This window comes from Astyanax mexicanus, chromosome 9, assembly GCF_023375975.1.
Source record: "Astyanax mexicanus isolate ESR-SI-001 chromosome 9, AstMex3_surface, whole genome shotgun sequence".
NCBI classification, from domain to species: Eukaryota; Metazoa; Chordata; class Actinopteri; order Characiformes; family Acestrorhamphidae; genus Astyanax; species Astyanax mexicanus.
Window position 1 is genome coordinate 27,515,526 of NC_064416.1, and position 27,833 is coordinate 27,543,358.

Consider the following 27,833-nt stretch of genomic DNA (forward strand, 5'->3'; position numbering starts at 1 on the left):
TTACTGTATAAGTGTTGTTTCTGTATTTATAGAGGGGTATAGAGGGATATGTACTGAAATGTGTAGCAGTGGAACTGTGTTCTCCAAAATTATGGTGCTCCCTCCAATACTTTTAGAATGAGTTTGGGTAGAGATCATTAAAATTCCTGATCTCACTAAAATCTTGTTGCTGAATGCAATCATATCCTCACAGCAATGCTCCATGTTTTTTTGTTAATAACTACTGGTAATTTTAACACTTGTATTTATGGTAAACTGCATATCTAATACTTTCTTGCCATTTCTTTCAGATAATACTGGTTCATACAATGGTTGATTCCTCCATCACTTTTTAATTGTGTTGGTTAATCTGGCATCAGGATTTATGATTAAATATGTCACAATATATAGCGTTATATATACTGTTTGTAAGATGATTTATGCAATATGCAAAATCACTTTTGTGTGATGTTGTATTTTCACTAGTATTTTCATCACCCTGGCACCACCCCTTACATGTCAATTCCCACCAGAGCCCCACTCGAGGATTAGCCTACAGACTTCGTCTGAAGGAAGGAGCTGTACCTACTGTCTGTCACAAGCTGTGAGGGAGATGTAAGTACTTTTGCGAGAGAGCTCTTAAACGGCTCGTTGTGAAAGTGATTTAAAAATGACAAAACAGAGCTGATGATATTTTTCATAGACTTATTCTAATGTTTGCAAAAAGAGGTATAATATGTCCCCTTTAAATAAAACAAGTAGGGAAACCCTCATAGTAAATGAAAAGATGACTTTTTATGAAATCAGAAAAGGGGGATCTGATTATCTAATAATCTAATGATAAACACAACAAATAATGAAGCACTGTCTGACAGCAATCTTTATATTTAAAAATCTGGTTACAGTATTGCAAAACAAAATATCACAATATTATAACACAATATAATCACTATTTTGTAACACCTATAGTGTTCTTTTGAGAAGGTAACATTATCTATAGACTATAGACTATGAACTAGATTGCAGACACTACAGACTAATCAGGGTATCAGGAGCATCGTTTATAAAATCTAAAAATCTTAAATCTCGAAATCTTGTTTGCAATTGTCGGGAATATCAGATCGGCTTTAGAATCGGCCCGGTTATCCTGTAGTGTGAGCCGGGCTTCAACGGAGCTCATCTCTTTCTCTCTTCCTTTTTAACGTTTACTTTTTGATAGGCCCGGTATCAACCCGAGGGGCCTTGGAGACAGCGGACTTGTGGGTTGTCACCGTTTTTGTTTGTGTAAGATACCATGGGTGCTTATTAAACCATCTTCCTTGACCAGTCTTGCTCTTTGAGGTAGGCTCCAACGTCAACAGATGGGAGCAACAAAATGGGCACAGAGCTACAAATAACCCTCCTTGAGAAGGAAAAAAAATGCTCGTGTGCACACACACACACACACATACACATACGGCAGACCCACACACACATATTTCTCTTGTGAGAGCAGTCGACTTTTGCGGAAAGAGGCCGGTAAACACTTGACTAATTGACACTGCTGTTGGCAGTCATGTGTACAGGCCCTACAGTACTGTACACTCTTTTCTTCTAGAGGGAAAAGCGCAGCACTATTTTTACCCCCCGTCTGCACTTCAAAGGCTTCTCCTCTCAGGGACCCCGGGCGCGGTGTGAGAGACAACATAACTGTGCCCTTAATGTTCATCTTGTTAAAACCCCTTAGTGAGGCCCTTGGTGGAGCTCCAAAGGCCCATATCCTTTCCTTTTTCTCCACTTTCTCTCTCTCTATCTATCTCCCTCTCTCTCTCTGCTGCCCACTCGTGTGTTCCAGCCGTGCGTCCCGGGGCCATGCACCCGGAATCGTTAAAGCGGGCTCTTTCTGACACTGAGGAGTGAATGTTTATTTATGTCTGTGTGTCATTACCTAACACACCGCATGCATTCCCCTCAGGACCGAGAGACGGCATCTTCCTTTGTTCGCCGGCGAGGTGAGACCAGTGCCCCATCTAATCCTGCTCTACCTTATTAAGCTCCGCCTAGGGAGAGAAGCGCTAGCCAGACAGATTACGGAGCATTACCTGCTCTCCTTTGATTAGAGGCGTGCACGGGGCGGCCGAAAGGATAATGTGGCTCGATCCGGGGTCAATACGGCACATTGATGAATTGCTGATGTGACCCAACGACTTCCAAGTCCAGCTAATCACTGCTCAAAGGCCACTCCATTAATGCCAGTCGATGGAGAAGCAGGGCGAGTCAAGAAGGAAACCACTTGTTGGAGACTTTCTCACAGACAAGGTCTAGCTCTAGTTTTTTTTTTTTTTTTTTTCTGACCTAACGTGTGTTGTCTTTAAAGAGCCAGCGACTTTATACCTGTCTAAAAAAAACTACAGGTGAAAAAGATTGAGAGGATTTTGAAGGATGAAATAAAAAAAACAGCTAGAAGCTTTCAGCAAATAATTGCTCTAAACAATTTCTGGACTTGATTTTTTTTAAAGCATACAACACACATGTAACTTGAATTTGACTTTGGAGTTGTAAACCAACTTGGGCTTTAAAAAAAGGCCTTGTAGACTTGAAAATAAACTTGAAAGGGGACATATTACACCTTATACCTTACCTTTTTACACATGTTAGAATAGGTCTATGGACTATTGTGGTCTATGGTCTTTTACACAAAATCTCTCTCACTTAAAGAGATCTTACCAGCTCTATTATTGTAGTAGTATAGATCCCTCCCTCGGACGAAGTCTGCCGGCTAATCCTGCTGTGTACTGTCTGAGGTTCTCAACCAGCAGACCAAAATGGCTAATCTTTAACTGATATAGTGGGTGAGGCTCTAGTGGGGGTTCTTTGGCCAAGGTGGTTCTTTGCAGGTTTCCTTATTGAAGTGATCCAAATGGCGTATATAAGCATATGAATTTTGATTCCAAACGCTTTCCACTGATTTTTTTTTTTTGCGCTTGAAGTGTTTATAGGGGAGTCGAGACCCAAGGACAGTCAGTCCACATTAGACTTGATGAACCTATTTTTAGCATAATTTATTTTCAAGTGTTATGTACATAATATTGAATCCTATAAGTGGAGCATTGCACCTCTTCATGCCTGGATTATACTCAACGCATCGAGTACTGTGCAATCATTAGATGCGTGTGGCTTTTGTGCCGTGTCCAGTATAAACAACCCACAGCACTGTGTAACTCTCACAGTGCACTGAGCCTTGCACTGAAGCGCTGAAGTGAAAGCATCCTAACGGGCGATTTGTTTATATTGAAGGTGTTAAGGTGATGTAAGCTGACAGTAGATTATTTCGAAGTGGCTATCATCTAATATTTTTAGTTCATTAAAGTTCAGAAATCAATATTTGGTGAAATAACGCTAGTTTTTAATCACAGTTTATCATGCATCTTGGTATGTTCTCCTTCACCAGTCTTACACACTGCTTTTGGATAAATTTATGACACTCCTGGTGCAAAAATTCAAGCAGTTTAGCTTGGTTTGCTGGCTTGTGATCATCAATCTTTATCTTGATTGTATTCCAGAGGTTTTCAATTTGGTAAAATCAAAGAAAGACATAATTTAAATTTAAATTTATGAAAGGTTGCTAAATTTTAGCATCCTAAAATTCACAACAGACTGTAAGGGTTGTTTAGACTTTTAGCTATTAGCCTGATAACTAAGCAGAGTTCTTTTTTATTTATGTCAGGTTTTTGAAGGGCTTTCCAATTTCAGCCCCTTCTCCTCATTTTAATGACACTCAGAAACAAGGGGTATGGGCACAAATGAGAAATTTGATTGAGCTTTAGTTGTTATTTGCAACTTAGTGGTTTGTTCTTTTCTCTTGTGTACAATGTGAAGCGAAGACGTGCCCAAGAGACACATATACATAACATCACGTTATCTTATCTCACATTAATGAATTCAGATGGGACATTAATAACATCCTCTTGTTTACCATATCCCCAGATACTTACAATACATGCAAACGACTGGAGATCAGTCAGCGTAACCCGCTGAAGTCAGCATGTTACAAATGAACTCCTCCGGTTGCCATCTCAGTATACGGGTTTCAACAAATTCAGAATTTTACACAATTGCAAGCTCAATCTGAATCAAGGCATTTATTTGGCTTTTTTTAAACACGTAATGGAAATGTAAGAGAGGTTCCTCATAAAAATTTATATCTCAATTCTCCCTTCTAATTTATAGCTGCCCCTCCAGGCACATATTATTCAAACATTAATAAAGAAGCTATACATCAAAAAAAGCTTCAGGTTACACTTTCACTCATAGTCATGCATATTACATACTACACACGCCCTTGACGGCTGCCCATCTTATAACAATTATACATCCAATAACAAACCCACTGATAGATTGACAGATCAGGCCGGGGCTTTCTGTATTCAATCCACTTAAATTTTAATGACCTTTTTGACACCCTTACTTAAGGCCTTATATGTTTAGATAATGCTCTTTATGCTAATGCTACAATTCTATAAATTTTAGATTTGTCTCCATACGTCTTTTTCTCTGTTTGAGGTGCCCAAAGTGTCTCTGTGGCGAGATGTGATTAAACCTTAAATTTAATTATTCATTCTATTCTGGAGGTACTTTTGATTGAATGTCCTAAAGTAAAGAAATGTTATACGCTACGCTGCAGGCCTGGATAAGCTGAATTTACTTAAATCATTTGAGGACTTAAGTTTGTAAGTAATGTTTACTCACAACTTAAGTTCATTGAACTTAAAACTTATTGAGTTATTATGCCTAAATTGTAAGCTAATTCATTATTTAATAAATACTTTGCTTTGCACAATAATTTGACTTTAAATTTAATTCTCGTCAGGTCATTAAAAAAAGATTATTTAGATTTTTAAAAATTTAATTTAACTAAAATATAGTTTGAATAGAAAATTAGATAGAAAAAACACAGAGTGAACAGTATAGAGCGCATAAGAAACACAGAATTAGCAGCTCAAAAAACAATGCTTGGATTTACCTGCTACGACATCGAGGGCGTATGGTTATTGTCAGAAACTGGGCAACACACCTAGTATGCAAATGGATTGTGCCAGAAGCCATTGGAAAATAAGCTGCCATTCTTAGAACTTATATTATAACTCAAAGATCCTGCTGTAATGTATCAGTTTCTCTGATTTTGCTATTTATAGGTATGTGGTTGAGTAAAATAAACATGGTTTTATTCTATAAACTACGGATAACATTTCTCCCAAATTAAAAAAATATATATATATATTGTCATTTAGAGCATTTATTTGCAGAAAATGAGAAATGGCTGAAATAACAAAAAAGATGCAGAGCTTTCAGAGCTCAAATAATGCAAAGAAAACAAGTTTATATTCATAAAGTTTTAAGAGTTCAGAAATCAATATTTGGTTTTTAATATCAGTTTTCATGCATCTTGGCATGTTCTCCTCCACCAGTCTTACACACTGCTTTTGGATAACTTTATGCCACTCCTGGTGTAAAAAATTAAGCAGTTCAGATTGGTTTGATGGCTTGTGATCATTCAGTTTCATTTTTAAGTTATTTTTAATCATTTTTAAGTCTCTTATTTTTTCCAGAGCTGTATATTAACCCACAATATATCAGGGAGGATTTTGCACTGGTTTGCAGCAGACTACACATTGTTAATCCAAGTATATGTTAATATATAGACACAGAGAAGTGTGAACAACATTTCTAAGACTGAAATCATCAGTAAATGTCATTTACTGGCTTTTTCTCCCACACCCTTAAACCAAACTACGCGAGCAGACTGTTTACTTCGGCTACAGGGGTCTAAACAAACACCAAAGCTGCATTGTTTGTTTTCGCCAGTCTCATTCCCTAATGTCTGGTGATCAGGGACGCTAAGTCATAAGACATCAGCTTGACTCTATTAATTACCACCTGATCCTTCCTTCCTGGATAATTAGGTACCCATTAGTTCTAATCAAGTAGTTACTTAATTATTGCAGTAATTAGTCTAATGGTCTAGCAAATTGAAGCTTTATCACTTTTGGATACTTAATGTTCTTGGCAGAGTGCATCACAAGTGTCAAGGCTCAGGCATCAGCAATCAAGCGGTGGAGAAAGAAAGTTATTACCGTAGCATAAACGCTCTGAGAGATTTATATGGTGAAATGCGCTCTCTTTGGAGTGGGGCGAGCAGCGAGGATGAGTGCGTGACGGAAGCGAAGAGGAGGATGATGCATGTTACTGCTAATATCTGTGCTAGCCACGTCTGGACCAGAAGAGCAGGAGGGGGCGGTGATTTGTGGTTGACCACAGTTGTCGCACTTTGTTTCCTCTTGTCGACCACTTGTGTAACTCTGTATGGCTTACAAATGATTTATGTTGTTCACATGGCTTCGTCAACCAATAGGAAGCCACTGCAATTAAGATGGTCGGCTCAGGCTATGGTCTGTGGGATTAGTGTCAGTGGTGAACAGGAACATGAACCTTTATTGCGGTTTGCATTTGTGAAGAATGAATATAGAAGTGTGATTCTTGGATAAGATAAGAGAATATAAAGTATTAAAACTATAAACCTAATAAATAAAAATAAATAAAACTATCAGAAATGCGCACAATAAATCCACAATTTCTTTCAACTCACATAAAATACATTAAGTCTGTTTTACGTAATAATTAACATTTCCAAACATTATTCAACTCTTTTAAGTCAGGTGAACATTTAAGGCTACATGTAGCTACTGTACATTAAAATTTAGATCTTTCATTTGAATAAATCTATAATAAATGAGTTTAGTTGGTTGCCATTGACCACTACTTTCCCCCAGGTTACCTTACTGTACATAAACATGTAGATCATATACAGCTCTGAAAAAAAATAAGAAACCACTTTTGCACCAGGAGTGGCCTAAAGTTATCCAAAAGCAGTGTGTAAGACTGGTGGAGGAGAACATGCCAAGATGCATGAAAACGGTGATTAAAACCAGGGTTATTCCACCAAATATTGATTTCTGAACTCTTAAAACTTTATGAATATGAACTTGATTTCTTTGCATTATTTGAGGTCTGAAAGCTCTGCATCTTTTTGTTATTTCAGCCATTTCTCATTTTCTGCAAATAAATAATCTAAATGACAATATTTTTATTTGGAATTTGGGATCAATGTTGTCTATAGTTTATAGAATAAAACAACAATGTTCACTTTACTCAAACATAAACCTATAAATAGCAAAATCAGAGAAACTGATTCATAAGCTAAAGTGATCTCTTAATTACATCCAGAGCAGTATATTATGTTATAAAGGAACACTAAACACCCCTAATTTTTGCTGACTCAACTTAAATAAAAGCTAAAATGGGGACACAAATATATTTAATTAACTGATGTTTTTATTGTGCATATCCATTTATATTTGAAGAATCAGTAAATAGTACTTGATAAATCGAGACAATGCATTTCCTCATATTACTAAAGTAAATTCAACGTATCCAGGCTTACAGTATATATATATATATATATATATATATATATATATATATATATATATATATATATATATATATATATATATATATATATTGCATATTTTATGATCATTCTTATGGTATATTTGTACATAGTGGTTTTAGGTGCATATTGTATGGGTGGATATGTATATATTTCATAATTACCACGACTGAATATGAGAAGGGCTAATTAGAGCACTTTTAAAGACACTTCATACACCACTGTGACCTGCTACAGTAAGTTCACTCAATTTGGCCATTAGCCTTTCAATAGGAGTGTTTTGGTGACCATATTTAAGTAGTCTTGGGCATTATATATGACATGATTTAAGGATAGTGATGTTCTTTGGGGGCATTCTGCAAGAGGAAGGAGAACAACAGCAGCCAATTCAGCAAAGGAAAAGCAAACAACATCTTTTTTCTCAACCTTTATTTTAAATTCGGAAGTACATTGAGGGTGACCCTCATTTTCAATGTAGCCGAGCAAATACAATAGTGATTGAAAAAGCAAAATTAAAAGCAATTATTTAATATTTATGAAACAGAAGAATAAAACTGAAACTAAAAAATAAAACTATTTAGTAATAAGAATAAAATTAGCTGTAGCTAAAAGCAGATTTTCCCAGTTCAGTAAAAACTCTCGGTACCTGGCAGCTGATCCAACCACTGGAGCGAGTCTGATAATTACTGTTATTAAAATTAATCAATGAAGTGATGTATTCTGGCATTAAAAAGCCTGTGTTTTAAAAGCCTGTGGAATGGATATCTGTGCATCTTTTTTTATATATATATATTTACAAAAAACGTTTGAATTAAAATCTGATTAAATGTAAGAAATAGTCTTGCAGTAGATCAACGCAAAATTTCAGCTATATAAATATATTTATGTATGAGTACAAGGAACATATAGGTAAGCAGAAATTATTTTTTTTGCCATTTAGATTGAAAGTGATTTAAAATCGGATTGGTACAGATGTGTTTTAATCTGACCACTCTGGATGTTTACATTTCGGATTTCAGCTTGTTTTTTTGCATCACTTAAAAACTCACAACACAATGTTATGCAATGATCCTATCAAATCCAGAGTTACAGAAGTAAGGAGATCCTAGAAGAGTGTCAAAAATAAGTTAATGCCATTAATACATGCAGTACATTTGTGATGTCTAGACAGGCAAATCCGAGCTGATCACGTAATCAAATTACAGTGCAGACAGTGATCTAAAGAAGATCTGTTTTAGAAACAAATCTAATTTGACTGTAGTAAAAACATAGCCTTAAATGGCTAGATGGTAACTTGATAAGAGTATCGACAGATACTCAAGGTTAGTATCGGTTTTGGACATTAAAATATTGTATTGTGCCAACCCTACTGATTAACAGCACTCTCCTCTGCTAGTAAACAGTGCTGAACCTGCCTGTTCATGATATAAAGTACAGTATGCTATAATGCAACATACAGCATCTTATGTGCTGCATATATGGCAATACCTGGACTATATATTTCAAAGCATTTGGCTCATAAAGGCCACAATACAGTACTATTCCAAGCATTCTAACAAGACAGTGAAGCATGGACCAGGTGATGTCTTCAGACACTTTCACGCCAGCAGTGACACCCCGATCGCAGCGCATTCCTCGATTAGCCGGAGAAACAGATTCCATGAAGATTAAAAAATAAATAAGGTCAGCACTGAGTTGAGTTGGTGGAATGCTGCTTTCTTCCAGCCATCAGGATGACACAGCCACAAAAGGAATTACTTTTACCTTTCATCTTATCTTGCATCGCGGCCAGACAAGGACTGCGCTTTACCAGCATGCACCTGAAAAAAAAGGAGGAGGGGAAAAAAAAATGCGCCGCATTCAAAGAGTGCTTGCCTTCGATTGGGCTTAGGTCCAGGCCAGGAGTCGTACGTGGTAAGTATAGCAGCAGTGCTGGGTCGAGCTCATCGCCCGCAGTACACAAGACTGCAGGACTCCTGCGGGCCTCAGAGCTCAGAGGGAACAGGTCGCCGTCTCCAAAAGTGCCGCAAATTGAGCCCGGCCTGTCTGTCATCACCTCCCAATTAGCCGCAGTTTATTGAGTCTGCTCGGAGACGGCGCATGTTGGCAGGTGAGGAGAGGTGTCTGAGAGGTGCCAGTGCCAGTCCCACCCACAAGCCCCCCCCCCCTCATGACCCTGGCAACCAGGTGACCTGCTCGCTCCCAAACACGCTCCACCCAGAGCAGACTGCCGTCAAAACCCCAACCCCCCACCCATAGCTGGGATGTCTGTCCGCCCTTCCACCCTTTGCCCGAGCTTGTCAAGGCAGTGTGTGCTGGACGAGAAAAGAAAGAAGCAGAAGGCAGAAGCAGAACCTTCTTCAACACAACATCACAAGCAGTGTTAACTGTGTTAACAAAAACTATGACAAAAACAAGATGAGAACTAAATAACAATGAATATTTAAATTGAAAACAATGATTAAATGTATTCCTTTTTCTACTTTTCATCAACAAATAAAGGGCATTTTCACCCCAGCACTATTTGGTCTGGTTAAACGGACTCTGGTTCATTTGTACTATTGGTGCAATTCATCTGTTCTCGATCCGACTGATTTTAATTCAAGCTAAATGGCTGTTTAGGTGCAGTTTAGCCTGATATATTATATAGATAATTACCATTGCTATAAAACAAACGCTGTCTTTGTTGATTCATGCTAAACTGTTTTCACACTGAATTGCTGTGTGCAGCGTTCACTGCTAACAGCCATGCAACTCTGTTTACTACGCCACACATCCCATTAAAAACACTGTGTTTAAAAGCACAGCATTAAAGTTTCTGCATTTTGTTTCACACTACATAGACATATATGCATTATTCTGGAATACAGAACCGTCTTGCTACTTTACCACTTAGCTCTGATCAATGAGAGGAAATAGTGCTTTAGTGTGCTTATTTTGGTGTGTTTAGGTTTGTGCCTGTCTGAAACCAAACCAAGGGGGAAAACGCTCAAAGTAAATGAAATCACTAACTGATCCAGACCAGAGGAACAAACTACATGTGTGAAAATGGCCAAAAACTAAACGGAAATGTCAAAGACTGACAAATGGGGAAATTATCTGTAATAAATGTTATTATTGACCAGTGATTGGAACATACAGCTCCAGGCAGCTTCCTTATGACCAGTAGAACAGCGGCGTTCCACCTCACCCCTCACACCTCTGACCCTCTGCTACATAGCTGATTCACACAGCTGCTTCCTACTTACTGGAATAGACATTATTGGGAAAAGTTCAGCTGTGCTACTCTGAAAATCAAAACTCAAAATGCAAAGTGCAAAAGGTGGAATAAAATATAATAAAATAAAATATGAGGCACGCTGTATGTCTTCCCACAAAAACATTTAGAAAGGTAAGCATGTTCACATTTCTGGAGGCAGGTTATAAATGTAATTTAGCTCAGTTAGCTAGGTTAGCTAGCTGGCTAGTTTGATTAGTCTCCAGTTTAGTTTTAGACTTGTTTAATGTCCAAAAAGGATCTGTGCTTTCCATGATCATTAGCTAGGGTGTAAGGTAGGTTATATTGGATAAAAACAGACCATAAAATTGAGCCGAAACACACAATTCATACAGCTTTCACTGAATTTTGCATGCTAACTTGCTAACTTTCCTGAACCAGCACTTTCCTGAATAAAAACGTGTCCCCTGTCTCTGTTAATACACATTTTGCTTGGGTTATAAGGTGTTTAATATCAAAAGAGTTTGTTGTGCTGGATATTTGACTAAGAACAGAAAATTGTAAAATCAGTGTAGAGGCATATGAACGGAGATTACTGGGTTTGTAAGGTTCACTGCTAAACAGTGCTGTTACTTGATTGGATGTGTTTTAAAAATATAGTTGTTAAGGCCAGGCTAATAAAAGCCAGTAATGTTAGTACAATTCTGTATAGCAGTAGAAGTGTATATAATTTTAGAGACTTGGCTTTATATTTCTCTCACTATCTTCATAGCTCAGTTGCTTTAAAATGTTTTAAAGTAAGTATATTTTAAATGTAACAAAGCTTAAAGGCTATTTGTTTTATTAAACATTAGCAATAAATAATCTCAAAATAATAACAAAAATGTAAAATGGTAAAACCATAAAATAAGTAATGCATGCTTTTTTTTTCAATGACTAAAATGTGACTAAACCTATTATAAGTTTTAGTCTAAGACTATCATCTGACTCAGACTAAAGACTTAGACTTTTAAAATTAACACTGATCACAAGATTTCAAGATGCCACATAGTCTCGTTTTCTAAGCTCAATGGAAGAGAATGAGGAGACTAATCTTGTAATCTCGATCATTTGTGACAGCAGCTATTTCTGGGAAAGAAGCGAGTTCATAGGGGTCCGACATGTTTCTCTCTGTGTTCATTTTTCAACACTGTAGATGCAGATTATTTATGTGTCATTTTCGGTCACTCCATAGCAGCGGTTAGAGCCTGGGCCAAGGGAGCCTATTCCCCCCATCTGTTTCCACTGTAACTCTGAACTCCTGTAATCCTGATGGCAATTCATTTAGCAACAGATAATGATCTCTGACTGCAGCGACCTTTAAAACTTTTAAGCAGCTGTTAATAACGCATTATTACAGATTACTAATGAACTATTAAGCATGCGCGAGACGACACGAGGCGACGTTAAAGGAGAAAAGACCCGTCGATAGGTGCATCGAATGGAAAACCAATCAAGGGTCGGAGCGGAGATACAGTAAATAATCAAATGAGTCAGACCACTGAGAGGAAGAACTTGATCAAGGGTCTCTGTGAGGGCGACAAATAGTTTTCTCAAAGTAATTGCGAGGCTATTGCAACGGTCGGGTGCAATCCCACCTCTGAACTTGGACTTGCTTTCTTTACTTGACCTAGATGCCACGTTCTAAAGAATCCTCCTCCAGATGCTTTCAGTAAAAAAAAAAAAAAAAAAAAACAGGTTGGGAAAAAGAGAAAAAAGAAGCTTAAGAAGAAGAAGAAGGAAAAAAAAAAAAAACGTAGCTACACTCCTTGCCATATGACAGCAGCGTGTGAAAACTGACACGCAGGGTTTTCAAATTGGGGCCCGGGGAGCTGAAGCATAAAATAACTTCAATCTCGCGGGCTCTCCAAGGAATAGAGCCGAGGTGTGACCAACAACAACACAACAACGGCGAGGCAGGAAGGGGTGAAGGTAGGAGTTATTAGAGGATAAAACATGCCTCTCCATCTCACTCCCTCTCTCTCAGGAACCCCAAGGATGATCAATGGATTTAGTCAGAGGGATATTCAAGCAGAAAATTGCTGCCTTTTTTGCTTTTCTTTGAAGTATTTCCAGAATACATACCCGAGCCCCTGGTCCACCCAGGGTTGAAAATAACAGGCACAGGAGCAGCCTGTAAGAGTAATCCTGAAAAGAAGAGGGAGAGAAAAAAGGTAGGCAGACAAAGTTGGGGGGGTTGGGTGGGGTGGGGGGTAGTAGTGGGTGTTTGGCTTAAGGGAGGAGGGAGCGGGGCAAGATTGAAACTTTGCAGGTATAAAATTGAAGGCAGCCAAACTGAACGGCTGCGCTCGGAACCGGGGGCTATTTCTTTTCTTCCTTGCACCGAGGAGGACCTCTCTGACCAACTTCGGACTCTTTCGGAGGAATGAGAAAAAAGAAAAAAAAACAGGAGGGATGTGTGGGTATGAGCTAAAAAAACAAAAACAAAACAAAACCACAAGGGCTGCACCAACACACACAAACCAATCTGGCAAATATTCATGTATTGATCAGCACTGAGGTCCAAAGGAAGGGCAGCAGAGCGATGAGCTCAGTATCAGGTCACCCAGGACTCCCTAAGGCTGATCAGATTTGTTCGGCTGATTTGTCCGGATGTACTGTTAGCATCACACCACGTAGCACCGCAGCAAAATGTCGAACAGCGTACTTGCCTCGCTATCTACAGAAACATTAGCATGTCAAACCATTGGGTAAGCTAATCAGATATGAGCCCCACATGTTCGACGCGTGTCGGGGAAGTGTTAGTAATGGATTTTCCCATCCAGCGCTGGCCGGGCCATCTCTGTCCATAGGCCACAAAAAAATTAATCCGATGGTTAACGGACGAGCTCGGGTCAGGCAGCGACCGCCAAGCGCCGCTACCTCAGGGGGACTGAGCTTCATGCAGCCTGTGCAGTCTGTGCAGTGGGTGACCAGCAAATGAACACGTGTAACTCAATCCTCTCAGCCATTCCATAAAGAGTCCATTAGGTTTTGAAAGACGATCATTTGTAGGTTTGCAGACGGCACGAGTGGACGGGGAAGGCCCGGCCTGAAAATAAATGGCCATTTAAAAAGCCGCCGCCAATTAAAACACAGCGCACTTAGGATGGAGTACGGACTTAATGAAGATTCTGAAGAAGCTCGGCTGAAGGACACCGTACCCTTGAGAAACAAAAACCACAAGATAAGAGGGTGCTTATTTTTTTAAAGCCCTTCATCGATTCCACCCTACAAAATGTGCACAAATGTGTGTTTTGTTCTTAAGAATGTCCTTTTTCTTCCCCCCCAAAAAATAATAATGCTTAGCAGTAATAATGCTTAGCAATGCATACAAGGCCTGTTACACGGAACGCTTTTTGTTATCATTGAGGCCATTCTCAGTTATTCATCCAGTGCTGCACAATGAATGGATGAAAACATGGCGAATGAGCTCCTTTTTCTGCTTCTCACACACTCTGTCTTTTCTGTCTGTGAACTCGCAATCAAAAACACAAACACTGCACAGCTCAGTCAGAGTGGTTATAGGTTAAAAATATTTATTAATTTTGTAACCAGGGGAATCATTTCTATACCATGATGTAAAAAAGTATAGTGGTAAATTATTCAAGCATTATTAATTTACCTTAACATAGCAGCTTCAAAATATATTGGGATGTTTCAATGAGTATTGGGAAAACGGCATCTCTGCCTTTGCTGCTCTCTGAGGTCAGAATGCTGCTGCACTATGGAGCTTGTCTACCTTGTCAGGTGAACTTTTTTTTTTTTGGATGGGAAGTATAAATGAGTAATAGTGAGTTTACATTTAAAAGTGTCTTAACTTGGGGGATACAAATTTGCCCTGATGTTTTATACAGTATATAAAAGATTCTTGCCATAACTTTTTTTTGCCATACTTTTTTCTTGACGTTATGACAAAGTAGATTAAGTTTAAGCTTCATGGGAAAGTTTTCAGCTTTTAAATAGTGATTAAAGTCATAAGAATGACTCTATTAATCACTTACTCTCTCACTCATTCACTCACTCATTTATCCACTCTCTCACTTATTTACTCACTCACTCACTCTCTTAATCACTCACTCACTCACTTATTTACTATAACTTATTTACTCACTCACTCACTCCATTACTCACTCACTTACTCATTCACTCACACATGTTTAGCAGGCTAAAGACTGTCCACAAGAGGCTTCCTATTACTCCTTGACTCCTAGCGATACATCAGTAATGCTAGGTGTCCTTGATTTCTTGGCAGAGTTAATGTGCAATATTTGCAGCAGGTTTAGGTTAGCAAAATAAAACAAAAACAAAAAACAGAATTTAAAGAGTTAAAGAATGTTTCACTCTTTTTGATACAGTAACATCAATGTAATACTCTAAACTAAACATACAAAACAAACCTGGCAAACAGGCTAAATTTGGCCCAGAGCCAATCTTTGGGTAGACCTGACCTGACATTTTGCCCCCAAAACACTTTTTTTTCATAACCTACTTTGGCCTTAAAAGACTCTCTGTACTGGATGAATCAGAGGTTACAGTGGTTAAAGTTAAAGGTTTGTGTTTTACATTTTTTCACAATGATACTCGCAATATTTTTTATTTTTGGTATGACTCCACAGTAAATAATAACAATATAGTAAACAGTATGCAGACATTAAAAGCACACAGGTTATACACACTGAGTGTTAGAATTAATTACGTAAATAATGAGATCTAAAGGTATAAATGCAACAAATAAACAGTGGTTTTATTTATAGCGTGCTGGCTGTGGCAAAGATGTTCCGAAAGGGGATTTGAAGCCAAGCAGTGCCAATGAGAGGTCGAAGCCCAGCGCTGGCCAGGGGATTTCCTGTGCTGCCCCCTGGGGAGCAGCGTGGCACCACTGCGGTGACAGAGGGAGCATGTGGCACGCGCGGGTGCAGTTATGGATAGGGCCGGCCGATGGGGGACCCTCGCTCCGCCGCTCCCGTCGAGCCCGCTGACGGCCTCATCTGTTTTCCCCGCCCAGCCCCCTAATAGATCTGCACTGCCTTCCCTTCCAATTAAAAGGCCTGGCCGCCCTATTTGTCAAAGGACGGAAGGGACAACGGCAGAGGGGAGCTTAGCATTAGTGCTTTGGAGTAATTGCCAGCCAAATCGCTGCAATTGGAAAAAGGAAGGTTAGCGCTGTAAAACTGGAGCACACTGGTAATCATTTTTAATTCTTCTTTTTTCCGTCCGACACTGGGCTTTTTCCCCTCCTCTAGGATTGCGGGAATTTTTTGCCAAATCATTTGTTTTAACACCAGTGAACCGTTTCTAAAAGACAGTCCATTTAGCTGCAATGTGTTTATTCACATTTACAAACTACTGTATATCATTACTCACTGTAAAAAGTAGTGCAATTAAATCATAGCAAATCATACAGTACATTACGGAATTATGAGCGGAAGCAATTAGAAAAGTCCTTCCACAAATAAGAGGCAACATATTACATGCAACATAATCCTTCTTGGGATTTAGTACCAAAAACAAAGTGTAAAAAATACTAATAATTAAGAATTTTGTATCAAAAAGTTATAGACATTTCAAAGTCATAGAAATACTGTATTTTGAATGGCTTGTGCTTCTCTTAATAGAACGTGGATTGTATAGAGTATGAATACATTTTATTACCTAAGCACTTAACAGCCTAGATTCATTAAGCTAATTCTAAAACAATTAAAAAATGAACCAAAATGTTTGACGGGCCCTCACCATTAAAACAATAATGACGTTTTATTGCTTAGATGGGTGCCTGTGGATGTACAGATGCAGTGCTTTCAGACAAGTTCATATGCACAAAGAGTTCAGAAATCAATATTTGGTGGAATAACCCTGGTTTTAATCACAGTTTTCATGCATCTTGGCATGTTCTCCTTCACCAGTCTTACACGCTGCTTTTGGATAACCTGATGTCACTCCTGGTGCAAAAATTCAAGCAGTTCAGCTTGGATTGATGGCTTGTGATCATCCATCTTCCTCTTGATTATATTCCAGAGGTTTTCAATTCAATTTGGTAAAATCAAGGAAACTCATCATTTTATGTGCTCTCTTATTGTATATCATTATTTATTGGTACAAAGTAGTTAAAAATAAACAATTACAAATACAATACATCAGCAAATAAAGTGCAGACATGGAGTGCAATAAAAACTGTTGAAAAATAACAAGTAAACATTTTGTATTAAAAAAAATATATATATAGTGCATGCCATATAAGGTCATGAGTATAAAAAAGTAGCCTGATGCCATAAGAACCCTGAATATGGAGCAAAATAATGGTGTTTATCTCTCTCACACACACACACACACACACACACCCAAACAGTGGATAAAAGAAGAAAATATTGTCTTTCCTAAATGTTAAAAGTTTATACCATAATTCACTTGACCAAAGTAGTTTAAAAAAACAACAACTACAAATATAATTCATCAGTAAATAATGAGCAGACATATTTAAAAGTTGAGTCCTTCTATGAATACAAAAAAATAAATTAAATACTACATGCCATATAAGGTCATGGGGTTAAAAGTAGCCTGATGATTGACTCACACATATACACACAAACAGAGGATAAAAGAAGAAACCTCGTCTTGATTGCTTGATTGCTGAAAGTATATATTATAATTCACTGGTACAAAGTAGTTGAAAATGAACAATTACAAATATAATACATTAGTAGATAATTAGCAGACATATTTAAAAGTGGAGTTCTTTTATGAATTGAAAAATTGAATTAAACAGAGGATGCCATTCAAGGTTATTAGTGTTTAAAAAAGTAAAAAAAAAAAAAAAAACTCACTCACTTTCACCCATAGAGGATAAAATGAGAAACTTCGTCTTTCTTTTCCCTTTTTTCTTATGTGATGTGTTTCTTAAAGTGTCAAAAGGAGGTGTTTTTATTTATTTTCATTTGTTTTAAAATTAGTGAACCATTTCTAAATGCCAGTCCATTTTGCTTAAGTGTATTGAAGTGTATTCAAAAAATACACATCAGTAAATAATAAGGCACAATATATTTTATGCACTATATGCAAAAAAAAAAAAAACTTCTTTGGATGGAGTGTGATAGACAACGGCTATAATTTTGTATGGACTTAATTTAAAGAAATAGAATTAAACAGCACATGTCATTTAAGGTCATGAGTGTGAATAGTAGCCTGATGCTATAACAACTCAAGATATGACACAAAATAATGTTGTTGAACTCAGTGACACAGTCACTCTCACTCACACAAACACAAACAGAGGATAAAATAAGAAACTTTGTCTTTCTTTTCCCTTTTTGATGTGTTTCTAAAAGTGACAAAAGGATGGTGGATTTATTTCCATTTGTTTTAAAATCAGTGAAACATTGATAAGTGTATTCAAAAATACACATCAGTAAATAATAAGACACAACTAATACACATATTTTATGCACTATATGCAAAAAAAAGACAACGATAGACAACGGCTGTAAATTAAATAAAAAAAATAGAAAAAAATAGACTCAATTTAAGAAAATAGAATTAAATAGCACACGTCGTTCAAGGTCATGAGTGTGAAATAGTAGTCTGATGCTATTACAACTCAAGATATGACACAAAATAATGTTGTTTAACTCAATGACACATGCCCGCATTCGCTCACACACACACACACGCACCTATACAGAGGAGAAAAGAAGAATAAAGTTCTTTCTCTCCCCCTTTTTTTTGGTGTGTTTCCTATCATGTCAAGGGGGTGGGTGGATTTCTTTTTATGGTTTAATTCAACAATAACATTTGCGATCAGGGTCTTGGGCATCTCAAGGGCATTCCTGGTGAAATTACTGGGACACTGCACCATTTATCATAGCCTGACATGTGTCATGTTCCAGACTCCGGAGCGGAGAGGTTACAGCTGAAGACAGCTCGTTCTTTGTTGAGCAGCCATCAAAGACAACATCACTTATTTATTAAAAAAAAAAAAAAAAAACGAGCAGGAGAAACAAAAGCAGACAAAGTGAAGAAAATGTTACCATTTCAGAAACAGGAATTAAACAACATTTCGCCGGGAAACGTTCTTACGGCGGTGGCCACAAACAGCACCCTGTCAGACATGCATATGTGTGCGTAACCTTGATGCCGTGCCCTTAGCCCTGTCATTAGTGCCTATGAACACAGGAGATGGAAGTGTGTCTGGGTCTGAATATGTGTGTGTGTGTGTATACAGAGGTTGGACAATGAAACTGAAACACCTGGTTTTAGACCACAATAATTTATTGTCCCGACGGACAGTTCTGGTGGAAACTGGAGAGTTGAGGTGCACATTGAATTCTGCCGGGATTTGAGCAGCCATGGTTTTGTTTTTTGGTTACAATCCGGGTTAGCACCCGAACATCCCTTTCAGACAGCTTCCTCTTACAGCGTCCACAGTTAATCCTGTTGAATGTGGTTTGTCCTTCTTGGTGGTATGCTGACATTACTCTGGATTCCATGGCTCTTGATACATCACAGAGACTTGCTGTCTTGGTCACAGATGCACCAGCAAGATGTGCACCAACAATTTGTCCTCTTTTGAACTCTGGTATGTCACCCACAATATTTCAAGCAAAATTGTGCTCTTATCCTGCTAATTGAACCAGGGAGCAAAATTGGCCCTGCTTCCTCCGGGTGGGTAGATGGTGCTCTCTCCCCACATCACTTCTAGGGTGATGTCTGCAGCACAGGACATCTGTGAGCTGATCTATCGGAACCAAGTCGCTGCGCTTTCCTCCAAGCGCGCTGGCTGCTCGGCAATGCTGCATCAGCAGCAGCTCATAAAAGAAGGGGTGGCTGACTTCACATTTATCGGAGAAAATGTGTGTTAGTCTTTACCCTCCTGGTGTGTTGGGGCATCACTAGTGATAGGGGGAGTCCTAATGAGTTAGTTAGGTAATTGGCCGTGTAAATTGGGGAGAAAATGGGAAAAATTGGAAATAAAATTATAAAAAAAAAAAAAAAAACATAAACTTGCCTTAAACTAGCATATTAAGACCAATCTTCTTCACTGGAATTCAAGTAACTCTTGACAAGTTCAGCACAGCTGTTAACTGAAAGCCCTTTCCAAGATGGGCAAAACTGTCATCTAAGCAAGATGTGCCTACTTTAAAGAATATAAAATATAAAACATATTCTGGTTTGTTTAACACATTTAATTGTAATTTCAGATTTTTCTTCACAGTTTGTATAACTTTATTATTAATCAACACTGCAGATTACACTACATTTACTAGTGTAAACTGGGTATCCAGTGAAAAAAAATCCTTCAGATGAGTCTGGCAGCACATCTCATCTCCCCTACGAAGACTCTGGTTGCAAATGTAAAAACATTGCAGACTATTTTTGCTTAATTTTTGACAAAGATAAAGGAGAACTCTTAATTTTTTCCTGTTGCTGACCATGTTTTTGAATTGTTTCATTTGTCTCACCCCTGCCTGGCCCTTACATTCCTGTTAGTGATCATGGATGACTTCAGCTTTAACCCAAAAAACCCTTTAAAATGGTTTGTTTGACAAGTCTCATCAGATTGAACAACAAACATAGCAATGACTGATACTAGTTTGACACTAATGTAACTAATGCAGGTTCCAGGATCATCAGTTCAAACAAAAGTTGCTGCAAATGATGCAAACAGTCATCCATAGCTGAGAGGAGACCGGCACACTGTGGACTGAATTGCTTCTGTCTACAAAAGAAGCCCCTGATACACAACCAACACCTTCAAAGCCCACTAAAAGTAGCAGCTAGCCACATGGACAAGAAAAGGATATTCTGGAGAATTTTTTTTTTTAAGGTGAGAAAAGACAAAGATATTTGGAGTAGCAAAGTATTTAAGACATTTAACCCCAAATAGTGTACCTTAAACCTTAAACATAGTGGTGGAAGCACCATATAGTAGGCTATTCTTTTAGAACTAGTACACTAGTGTGGATGGAATGACAAAAATGATTGCCTTAGAACTCCTCAGCATAACCTCAAAATATCCAATATATTGTTGCAACGTTGACACAGCTGGAATTTTGTAACAGGGCAATGAACCCCAAACACATATCAGTGGTGGTTCTAGAATGAATGAAGCAGGCTAAAATTATCCTTTGGTAATGTCCTTTGTAAAACCCACCCACATTCTCTACAAAGAAATTATGTATTTACACCTCTCTGCTGTGTAAAACTGAAATTAATTTAATGTTTGGCTGTCAAAGTTGGGCTACACCAAGACAAAAGTGGGGCTTTAAAGTAATTGAAGATGTCCTGCTGTAATTCTGATTTTGTCTTGGTGGAGAAGACCAATGAACAGTTTGTTCGCATCACGTTCTCAGATTTTCCTGGTGTCATGGTGTGGCATGCAAATTTTTGTCTGAGATTTGGTCTTTATTAAAAAATATTTGGTCTTCACTGCAAAAATGTAAAGTCACTCCAACTAAAAATCATTAAGCAACTAATTTCCTGGCCTTTTTTAAGTTAGTACAACTTTATGGCTCATTTGTTCTCTGCACTTACATAATTAAGTTGACCTAAAAGTCTTAAATGTTAGCTAAACTTAAACAATTGAATCACTTCAACATAGAATTTATCATAGTTATTTTATCATTATATACTATTTTAAGTTGGCTGAACTACATATATATATAGTAGAGTAGTTGCCAACTAAAAAATAGGTTAAAATTAGTTGCTAAAACATTTTTAGTTAGATTAACAAACTATATCAACAGAAAAACATTTCAAAACTGAACATTTTTTATAAAAATATAGAAATAAAATATTTATTGGCTCAACTCAGTCAAGTCATCATTTTGATTTGACTCAGTTAAGTTGTAAATATATAACATTTTAGGTTTATTTAACTTAACTGAGTTTTGTTCACAAAACAATAATTAAATTAGCTCAACAGTTTTTTTTGTCAAGTATTGTGGGCTTAAATAATTTAGTTTATTTAATATATATAAGTATTCTCCGCATATATTTCGAGAACTGCCAACTGCGTAAAACTGGGGTAGCACCACTCTGAACTCTGTAAAGATTAAACTCTGTAGCTCCAAGCCATCATACTGTGAGCACTAGGAACACAGAATAAAGGTAATTTGCTCTTACAGTCTACAACTAAGGGCCTGGCAATCAACACATATATTACACTAATACGTGCCTAGGTAGCTTTGGGCAACAGACAACACAAAGATGGTAAGTAAGGGAGAAGCCACACCCAATATGCAAATATATGAGCCAAGAGCCTATGAGAAAGCTGTATAAACCCTACTATAGAAAGAGCATTGACACGTGTAGTATGCTAAAATCACATTTTTTTCATTGGCTCAACAAACATTTTTAAGTTTCCTGGTTGAAGCATTTTTAAAATAGGAGGTAAATAAAGGGGTTTAATACTGAATCTGAGAAGTAACCTCAAGATATCAGGTTTACTGTACTGCTCATCTGAGACTTCAGAGAGATCGACACCACCTCACATCGCTGTTCTTTCTCTTCAGTGAACTCTAAACGCTTTACAGGAGTTGTCTGCAGAAGTTCTCTTTCCTAAAATAAAGTGTATACTGTATATGACAGTCTGGCAGCGCACCCACTCAATTTCCGAATCTGGGCTCCAACTGAAACCAAGGCGAGATGTTCAGCTGCTTAATGCAAGTGCTCCTAACCCATCATTTGGGCTCGTGGCATGGATCCAACTCCGCTAAGCTTTTTCGTCATTTTGTGCTGGTTATAAATGATAATAATTAAAGGACAATACGCAATAATTAGTCACACTAGGGTTTTCCATCTGTTGTTACCTGCATGGTGAGGTTGTTGCTGAGTGTCACTGAAGAAAATTTTTACTCAGCTGATAGGGTGCGTATGAAAAATTAGGAGGAAAAATTATGATTAGATAAGCAATGTAGCTTATTATTGTCGTTCAGAAGCTGTTTCAGGTTTACTGGTTAAAAACCAGAGCTTGAATTGAGCCAGAACAAATATCCCAATATTAAAAGCTAAATAGGAAGACCGTCTGTAACACAAATGGGCAGTTTTTTCTCATTTTTTCTTAAGACTAGACTTTGATTTGTATGATTGGTGACAAATTACCATTTCATAAACATACAGTACCAGTTAAATGTGTGGGAACACCTTCTCATTCAACATTTATATTTTATTTTATTTTTTTCATTTTTTTTTTTTTTATCCTTCATTGTCAATGAATACTAAACTCATTCTGACAATAAAGGAACACATAAGGAATCATGTAGCAACCTTTTAAAGTTTTAAATAAACCAAAATAATGTGTAAAACATTTAGGTGCTCTTATCTGGGGTGCTTGCGGTTTCTGAGGCCGGTAACTCTGATGAACTTATCCTGTACAACAGAGGAAACTCTTGCTCTTCCTTTCCTGGGGCGGTCCTGATGAGAGCCAGTTCTATCATAGCCATAATCTATCATGCACTTTAGGATACTTTCAAAGTTCCTGAAATATTTCAGAATTGACAGACCTTCATTTCTTTAAGATTTCCTTCTTTTCTTTACTTAGTTTAGTATTTCTCGAACACATTAAGAGAGCAAGAAATTCAAGTAACTCAAGTAATTCATTTTACCTCATAAAACTGACTGAGAAAATCCAGCAAAAATGTTATATTTAAGAATATAGAAGAATATAAAATATGAAACATATTTTGGTTTGTTTAACAATGTTTTAGTTTGGGTGTCAAAAAAAATCTACTTTGCTTCTCATCTTTTAGGTCTACCAATTGAATAGATGAGTCTGGCGCCACATCTCATCTCCCCTGTGCAGACTCTGATTGCAAATGTGATAACATTGCAGACTATTTTGGCTCAGTTTTTAATTAAGTTAAAGGAGGACTCTTGTGTAAAATTGACTTTGGGTGTAGTAAAACATGATAAAGAGTACTAACCTTTGTTGAATAGGCGCCCAAAGCTATAGGTAACTCTACAGGTTGTAAACAGTGGTTTTGAATAAGCTCTTTGTGCACATTTAAAGTTATTAATGCCTCGTTTTAAATGTCAGAGCTCTCGGGATTCTACTTTGAGCCTGGATAACAGTGTAAAAAGTGATTTATCAGGGGCAAAATATGCCCCGAATTGCCCGTTGTTAAGGGTACTGGGTAAAAAGCACAAAATGACTGGACACTACGGAAAAGCTACGGAAGAGCAGTGGTGGGCTATTCAACAAAGGTTAGTACTCTTTATCATGTTTTACTACACCAAAATCTATTTTACATTGAAGTTCTCCTTTAAAGGAAATAGAACCGCAGTGTCAGTGCCTATATACTGTACACTGGTCATTGGTGCAAACATAGAAATAGCTCTGGCAGAAATCACATCCACAAACAATGCAGTCGATCCCATTTGCTGGTCACCATTTGCAGCATGTTTAGCGTCTGAAGGACGGGGAAAATGTCATGGGACATGACAGTCACCCCTGTTCCATTCCCTTTCTATGGCATGCCAGTGTATTAACGTATTATTATGTAAGATCTGGAGAACAGAATACTTTATACTGGTAGGTCACTTGCATTCATACGCATTCATTCGATGGCAAGATCATTTTCGGAGCTTTAGCATCATCAGCTGCGAAATTCTAGTCTTTTAAAAAGATTTGGGTTAATATCTCAACTTAAATTGACACTGAAATTGAGTGTAATAAAAAAGAGCTATTCATTAGAGGCAGAAAATCACAGTGTGGTTTGTGGCTGAGCTCTGAGGTGATGACAGCTCAATGCGAGTACTCACAACAAGTGAGAAAATCATTACGTTTGTCAATGCTGCCCAAGCGATCCTGACTGATCTTAAATGTCTAGTGTTGTGACCAGTCACTTGCTTCATAGGATTAATGAGACCCCTTCTGCTTGTTCAATAGACGTGTCAATTAGAGATTTACAACGGTGCAGATACAGAACTGCACACCATACTCCAGACTGTCCGTTTAAAACACAGACTAAACTCATCCACAACATAATAAAGAGACGTTCAGGACGTAGTGCGTGACCTTATTACATATAGCAGCATTTCATCATATAGAATTAGTACACCCAAGTGGGGATCTTTAGCTACAATAATCATCTGGATATCAATGAACTCATTTTCATAAATACTTTGGTTAATTAACATGTGTTTTACATAAGTATCACTGAAGGGGAGAAATGGCCATGGCTATGGCTTTAAGACTGGTCATTACAGCCCTGTATTATGCATGGAGTACAGCCATAATTTAAGAATCCATTAGTATGTTAGTGCTTATACAGCCATACTGAGAAATAGCTCTTACCTTGTGATCTACGAGTCGGTTGCAGGAGGAATTCTGCAATCAGAAACAGGCCTACATTAGAGAGAGAGAGAGAGAAAGGAAAAAAGTGATATGTCATTGTTTAAGGAGTGCATCAATAATTGCTGACATAGTTAAATGTAAAATACTGTAGAAGGATTGCATATAAAATTAATCCATTCAACTGACACATTATTTATGACATATTATGATGAACTGGCACATTTTACAATAGTACTGAATGTGCACCTTTCGGTGATACTGAAAGATAGATGAGTAATTATGCAGAAAGATAAAAAAAAAAGAGATATAAATTACAGGCCCACTTTCTAACCAATTACCAAACTCAAGGTTTTAACAGGAGTTTTGGGAAGTGCAAGGAGGAGTAGAGGGAAGCTGCTCTTTTGCTGTTTAAATTAAATGATCGTTTTGTACAGTAAACATTGCTCACTGTAAGTGCAGAGTGGTGAGAGGCTCTGCCAGATTCCAGGAAATTTTTATAATTTTTATAAGAATCTTAAGAATGCTCATGTTAATATAAAACATAATATACTGTAAATGATATAACGCTCTTTTAGGTGCTAAGGCCTATTTTAGCCTGGTCAGAAATGCAAAAATCAAACAATTTGAACTAAAATGTTACAAAGCAACCATTTTTTTTATGTGAACCTACATCTCATCCTAAACCAATACCTTTACCTAAACTGGATTCTTGTGACATAAATATATAACATATAATACTGATAAAGAAGTATTATTCAAAAATAATTTAGTATTAATTTATAATTTCTTTTTAAATAAATAAATAAATAAATAAATAAATATCCTGCAGGCCCATATCAATATTAGACGTTATCCTGACATACAGTTTTTGTCATCTGACGTCATGATAAAAAAGGAAATAACATAAATAAAATTAGAAGTAAGCAAATAAGTAGAATGTTTCAAGGATTGCACAACTATAGAGCATGACATTAAGTTATAATGTGCATATCATGTGTATCTACAATTGTGTGACTCTGGCAAAACAGTGCCACCAGTGGACAGGAGTCGAATTGGGAATCTTCACGAAAATGTCACACTCATTCCACAGGTCTTGACGTATTTTGGAGAACATCCCCTGCCCAAGAAGGAGAATCCACTGACTTGGTGGGAAAAGAATGCAGCACGCTTATCCAACACTTACAAAACTGGCAACGTCTCTGCTGTTCAGAAGCTAAGATGCACAACACAACGCTAATGTTTGTGCCTTTATTATTGAATTATTTGAAATTATGTTTTAAATTTACTTCATGATTCATTATGCATTCCTTCATAGTCTGAATGTAATGTTATCAAGAAGAAGATAAAAGAATGAGCACAAGCCATCAAACAAAGCTGAAGTGTGTGAATTTTGGCCAAAAGTGGCATAAGGTCACCCAAAAGCTGTGTGAAAGACTGGCGGAGAGCATACCAAGAGGCATGAAAGCTGTGAGTAAAAATCAGGGTTTTTCCACTAAATATTGATTTCTTAGAACATTTTTAAACATTAGTATTGTTGCTTCTAAATAATTATGAACTTTTTTTTTATATTTGTATTAATTGAGGTCTGAAAGCTCTGCATCTTTTTCGTTATTTTGACCATTTCTCATTTTCTGCAAATAAATGCTCTAAATTACTTATTAAAATATTTCTATTTGGAATTTGGAAGAAATGTTGTCTGTAGTTTATAGAATAAAACAACAATGTTCATCATTTTATTCAATTACATACCTATAAATAGTTAAATCAATAGTTAAATAAATAGTTAAACTGGTCATTGTGAAGTGATGTATATGGAGTTTTGCAGAGCTCTATATAGATAAAAATGTAGAACATCGATCAGATTAATTTGATAAAATATATATTTATTAATAACCTGGAACTGAAAGCTCAGTCATGTATATAGTTAAAGTGTATTTTAAATAGCTGCGTCATTTATACGTGCGTTACAGTTACAGTTAAGCACAGTACAGCTGGCAGCGCTATCATAATCCAGCAGCTCTGCACCAGAGACTGGAACACACGGGCGGTATGAGAGTAAATGAAGACGCGTGTAGAGCGGATGTGTCCCGCAGCACTGAGAGGGCCAGAGGGTCCTGAACGCTTGGCCCGGTGCAGATAACCAACAGGCGGGTCAGTTAGCTGGGTACAATTAGGTCCATGGCCTGTTAATGTGCCTGCAGCGGCATTAGTGCCCTAATCCTGAACATTACTGCGGATAGGGAGAGAGGGTCAGAGACACTAAAGCAGCAAAGGAGGATTTGTCCAGAGACCTTCTGTCCCTCTTTTATACATACCCATCAGCTGACACACAGGGCAGAGGGAAGAGTGTGTGTGTGCGAGTGAGAGAGGGAGAGAGAGAGAGAGAGAGAGAGAGAGAGAAGAGGGAGGGCAGTGATGAGGAGGCTGTTATTATGAGTATGTGCATACTGCACACTGTTGTTCACCATGTGCACAACTTTGTAACAAATATATAAAGCTCTGGAAAAAATTCAGCTTCAGTTTCTGAATCAGTTTCTCAGATTTTCTCTCCTTTGTGTAAATTGAATGTTGTTGTTTTATTCTATAAACTACGGACAACATTTCTCACAAATTCCATAAATAAATATTGTTATTTAGAGCATTTATTTGCAGAGCATTCACACATTAAATAATGCAAAGAAAAGGAGTTCATATTCATAGAATTTTTAAGAGTTCACAAATCAATATTTGGTGGAATAACGCTGTTTTTTAATCACAGTTTTCATGCATCTTGGCATGTTCTCCTCCACCAGTCTTACACAATGCTTTTGGATGCACTC